This window comes from Pan paniscus, chromosome 7, assembly GCF_029289425.2.
Source record: "Pan paniscus chromosome 7, NHGRI_mPanPan1-v2.0_pri, whole genome shotgun sequence".
Lineage (NCBI taxonomy): Eukaryota > Metazoa > Chordata > Mammalia > Primates > Hominidae > Pan > Pan paniscus.
This window is the reverse complement of record NC_073256.2, coordinates 100,717,045-100,722,913: the sequence shown is the minus strand read 5'-3', so window position 1 is coordinate 100,722,913 and position 5,869 is coordinate 100,717,045. Positions and strand designations below refer to the sequence as shown.

The following is a 5,869-nucleotide window of genomic DNA, read 5'->3' as shown; positions in this document are numbered from 1 at the left end:
TACTCCTAATAATGATATGATCATACTCCTCCTTCTGACCACTCTAGTCTAGTTCTCCCTGTTCCCAGTAACCTTTTGTGGCACAGGTGCTTGTGGCTTTCCTGTCAGGTAAACTCCCTGCCCACATATGGGAACTGAACATATTAGACAATCATCCATAGACACACACTTTGTGTACCATAACCTATACATCTGACTTGAGTTTCCTCTGGAATCTGAAACCGTTCTGTGCTCCTACCTCTACCCTTTCAAGTTCCCAAACACTTCTATCCCTACTGTTCAGTCCCACTCCAAGATGGAGGTTCTGGCCTCTCTCCAGATGCTCCAAACCACTGCAGATAACCTTGTCATGTCAAGTTTTATGCTAGTATGACTTTTACCTGCTTTGGGGGTTGTTAGTAGGAAAAAATATGGTAATGAATATGAAACTGTGTAAACTTAGGGTATGATTATTTATCAAGTTAGTTGAAATGGAAGTGAATTGACACTTGAATGTGGTTTAGAATAATATCTATGGCTCTGATTATAATTCATTTCAGAATCTGGCATATATTCCTATATTTGTTATTAATGAAATGAGATATTATATCAAAAGGAATTATATCAAACCCTCAATAAAATCTGACTGATGTCAGATGAAAGCCTTTCTATTGAATTTTACTTAAATAAAATAAAGATCTGTGTTTTACTGCTTTGCTCCAAATCAATCAAGTTATCAAGACATAAAATATTCCAAGCACAAATTAATACCGCATAAGAGAGGCAGTTAAAAAGGTAATCTGCATATATAATCAATAGAGAACACCCTAGGCAGTATTTTTATAGTTTCAGAAGCATTCAAAGTAATTTTTACCTTCATCCAGCATTTCCAAGGGTCTGAAGTGAAGCTTTTATTCCAAGGTACATTAAAGAAAATAACCTAAAAGTGAATAATTTTCTCAAATAATATGAAATACGGTATTCTTAATTCTCAATTCACCATGAGTTAATATACAAAACTACTGGAATATCCAATATATAAGATTAATGGTACTCTACTCTGTCTTGATGATTACAAAATTATTCCAAATTTGGGTTTCGTATGACTGTGTCTCACAAACTAAAATAAGATATACTTCATAGGAGACCTGGTACACTACATGCTCATGTACGTTTGTGTGCATGTGTGTGTGAGAGAGGGAGAGACAGAGACAGAGACACAGAGACAGAAAGGGAGATAAAAGGAAGAAAGAGAGAGTTGCTCAATATCCCTTTTGAGAAACTATCCTTCATTCATTCTGGATCTCCATTTCTGAAGTCTCCTGTGCCACACAAAACTTTATTAAATTTGTTATACTTTCCTCTTGTTAATCTACCTTTCATTATAGGAGTGTCAGCTGCAAACCTTGTGATAGGTAAGGAAGAGATATTACTTTTTCCCTCCTACAAATGCAAACATCCCACTCGGACACACACTTCACGAGGACATTGGGCCATACCCATCCACACATGGTGTTACCATATTCCATTCAATTTCACATCACTTTCCCGCCAGCACTTTACAAAAACTCACAAGGTGCAATCCTTCTAACTACCAAGGACACTAAAGAGGCCCCCAACCTCCCTCTCTTTAATTTCCTCATTTCCTCTCAGCCTATTTTGCATTTTCCCTCTGTGTTCACCTTCCTTTTTCTCTCTTCATCTCTCTTTTGTTCTCTTCCTCTTGCCTGTAGAGTGGTGGACTTGGGAGCCAGGTAGACCAGCCTGGTGGGAGTGAAGACACCTGGTTCCACAAATAAATTTCCGTTAAGGTCATGCTGTATTTATCATTGAATTCATTCATTTCTTGCCTATTTAATGTCTAAAACTGTGCTACCATTTTTATAAGAGCCCTGCTTTTTAATTAGATTAGTATCTGGTTTTTGTGTGTGTCAGAAAAGTTTCTGAGCACTATATTCCTAAACTCATTTTCTTATAAACCCTGTATTTTTAAAAGCACTGTTTTGCATAGCTCAGTGCTTTTTAGGAACTCATCTGTGCCTTCACAGCGGAAGTGACTGTACTCCCCCCAGAGTATTTTCTTCATATGCTTCTTCGGATACTTCCTATACTTTAGAAACTTCTCCAGATTTTTTAATAAACCTCAACCAAAACAACATATTGCAATAGTGTAAATGTAGAAGCAGAAATGAGACTCTACTATCATCTATGAATAAGCCAGATAAGAAAAGGATCTGTGAAAATGTACAATGCCACCATTCTCACTACAATTTTTTGTTTTGCAATATACAATTATTTTTCCTAAAAATGTTATACATATTAAACTGCAATAAATGTATTATTGTTAATTTTATTGCTATAAGAACACATGATATCTACCTTCTTAACAGATTTTTAGGTGCACAGTGCAATATTGTTAATTGCAGACACAATGTACAGCAGTTCTTTAGAATTTATCTTGCATAACTGAAATTGTACTGTTTTTTCTGAATAATTATATATTGAATTAATATATCATAATGTATTATTTTAATACTTAAATACTTATTTTAGTCTATTCAGGCTATTATAACAAAAGTACCATAATGGCTTATTAACAACAGAAATTTATTTCTCACATTTTTAGGGTATAGGAAGTCCACCATAAAGCTCCAGCAGATTCGACATCTGGTAGATGGTACCTTCTGTCTGTGTCCTTAAAGACGGAAGGGGCAAATCATTTCCTTTATGCCTTTTTTATAAGAGAACTAATCCCATTACTGAAGGCTCTGCCCTCATGACCTAATGACCTCCTAAAGACCCCACCTGTTAATAGTATAACATTGTGGATTAGGTTTCTTCAAATAAATTTTTGTGGTGTTACAAATATTCAGATCACAGAAATATTTTTAATATTTCTAATTTAATTACTAGTAGGATAAATAGCGGTAGATATAACCACATAAAGAAAAGCTCTCTAGGGCCCTGGGTAATTTAAGAGTAAAAGGAGGTCCTGACATCCAACAGTTTAAGATCAGTAGGTTTAGAAAAGCACATATGTATGAGCCTTTTGATTATGAAAGACAATTTCCAGGTTGAAAGTATCTAAGTAGTTCCATATGCAAAAACAATATGAAGATTTGTTTTTCCAACTTATGAGGGAAAAGTCAGTTCCTAAACTTGGGGCATTATGGAGAGTTTTTCTTTGCATTTTGGGTAGAAATAAACAAGGAGCAGGAGCAGCATGGGCAAATGATGAAATGTTGGGAAGAGGGCTAGGAGAGGCTTGCAGAAAGAAATGAGAGTTTAAGCTCACAGGTGATGATGAGCAATTGCAGCGCCTCCAGATCCACTCCCCAAATTCCACCAAGACAGGAGAATTGTATCGTTTCTGCCACAAAATGCAAAAGAGGGACACAAACTATTTAATTAAATATTACAATCATGTTGAGCTCAGAAAGCTAAGGAGTTTGGGACCACTCTGGTAACATTAAAAAATTAGTATGCATCAGATATTTATCTTAGGTCACTGACAACTCCTTCATTCCTTCCTTCTCCTATTTTAGATGTGAAACCAACCCACTTCCCATATGACACCAAGGATTCAAAACTGAGAGGAAAAGACAAAAGCCTTCATGTTTGCTTATGTATTTAAATGTTGGTTCTACTTTGCTAATGGGCCCTTACCTTTCCTGGGTCAAAAAATTAAATAAAACAAGGCAGCAGGCCCTCTTTCTGCAAATGGAATTATTCTTGACTTACTTCCTTGTCCTTTATTCTTTCTGAAATGTGTTTAGTTATAATTCTATATTAAACCTTGGAGGAAGTGTCTGACTCATTTTAGAATTTAGGTTTTCAAGAGAACTGAAGTCAAGATAAAGAACTATCTTCTTTTCTGGACAGTCCAGGCCATTTTTGTTAAGGCTGTTCTTGGGACACCAAGATGAAGATGAGAGGATCATTCTTGTTGATGACAAATATAAGTGGGCCCAGGTTATTTTCACCATCATCTCTTCTACCAAAGATCCTAATGAGGGCATTGTGGAGAGAAACATCCAAATTGCTGTTCTCCTGGACAACAAGAAGAATATCTCTGATCCCATCTCAAGATTGAGAACCAAATTTGTGTACCATTTGTCGTGCCTCTGTAAAAAATGTGATCCTACAGAAGTGGAACTGGATAATTAGAGTTCCTGCTACCCAGAGCAATATCTGTGACGAAGACAGTGCTACAGAGATATGCCACACTGATGTCAGAAACAAGTGCTACACAACTATGGTCCTGCTTATATACGGTGGTGAGACCAAAATGGTGAAAATAGGCTTGACCCCAGGTTCCTGCTATCCTGACTAATTTGTCATTGCTGACTGCACAACTCTTTATCTTGAGAGGCTCTCCATTTTGATCCAGAAAGTTAATATATTTACTACCGGTGAATTTGAAACCTGGATTTTGTTTTAGATGATGTAAAACTAATGCCCCCCAAAAATAATCAAAATAGTAACATTATTGTCTTTATTAGGTAATTACTTCTCAACTATATGGTCACACCGTATTAAAATCTGTCATTTATCATGCTTTCCTGAAGAGGTATGCTCCCTTAAGAATACAGTTTCTAGCATTAAAAAAATAGACAAGGGGAGAAAATAAAACTCAAAGGAGTAAAATCAGGAGGCATAACAAAATGTTGCCCTTTCTCTGCCTTTGCCTTGGAGAGCCAGAGCTTTTTAATTTTCCATACTATTCTCTCTTTAAAAAGTTTCACTGTATAGAGAACATACATGTGTAAACATAGGTCGATTATATGTCTTCACGAGAAAAATAATAATTGAAAAACATGTTTTTGGGCCGGGCACGATGGCTCAATCCTATAATCCCAGCACTCTGGGAGACCGAGGCAGGCAGATCACTGAAGGCCAGGAGCTTCAGACCAGTCTGGCCAACATGGCAAAACCTCATCTCTACTAAAAATACAAAAATAAGCCAGGCATGGTGGTGCACACTTATGATCCCAGCTACTCAGAAGGCTGAGGCACAAGAATCACTTGAACCCCGGGGGCAGAGTTTGCAGTAAGCCCAGATTCCGCCACTACACTCCAGCCTGGGCAACAGAGATCCTGTCTCAAAAACAAAACAAACAAACAAAAAACAACAACCAAAAAAACATGTTTTGGAACTATTTATAAAAATAATTTAAAATGAAATCTCTACTATTTATGAAACCCATTAGCTGAATAATTAAATGCATAATTGAAAAAATGTATTTTGACATAACGCTAGACTTGAAAGCAGATGATACAGATTTTCATCTTTTTTTGATAATCTGGTTAGCGTAAGAAATTCCCATTGGAAACCATCTATGTTGTAAATGAATCTAATGAAATATGTATGCCAAAATACTTACTCTCTAGCACAGTTTGAACAATTAACTAGATTCATAAGCATAAGAAAGAATAACACTTCTATGCAGATGCTCATATTAAATAGAAATCAAGGAAATTATTTTCACATAGAACATTGGTCAAATTGTATAATGTCCATTTTGGAAGGGAGGACTAAGTATGGTTACAGAAAATTAAATTATCAATTTCAAACCCACTAATTAATATTAAATCATATATTTAAAGATGTTTTGAACTTGTTAGATTTTTAAAATACATATTAAGTATTTTAAAAATATATTTAATTACGTTTACATTAAGAGGCAACATTTTTTCTGAAGGCACCGTGAGGGCAAAGGAGCCACCTTCCACCCTTTCTCCTTGTAGAAGACCATGGGAATAGAATAATAAACATGCTCCACATCTGGGTACACCTATTGTCTTTCCAGAACAGTCTATCAACTCAGGTTTACTCTTCTAAGAAGGCATCGTCAAAATTATGTAGCACTCCGGCCGGGCGCGGTGGCTC

At 36.1% G+C, this 5,869-nt stretch overlaps 1 pseudogene; it reads left to right on the top strand.

The window, feature by feature from the left end:
• The first annotated feature begins 295 nt into the window (after positions 1-295).
• On the top strand, positions 296-4,312 carry LOC100971451 (immunoglobulin J chain-like; annotated as a pseudogene).
• Positions 4,313-5,869: the final 1,557 nt, after the last annotated feature.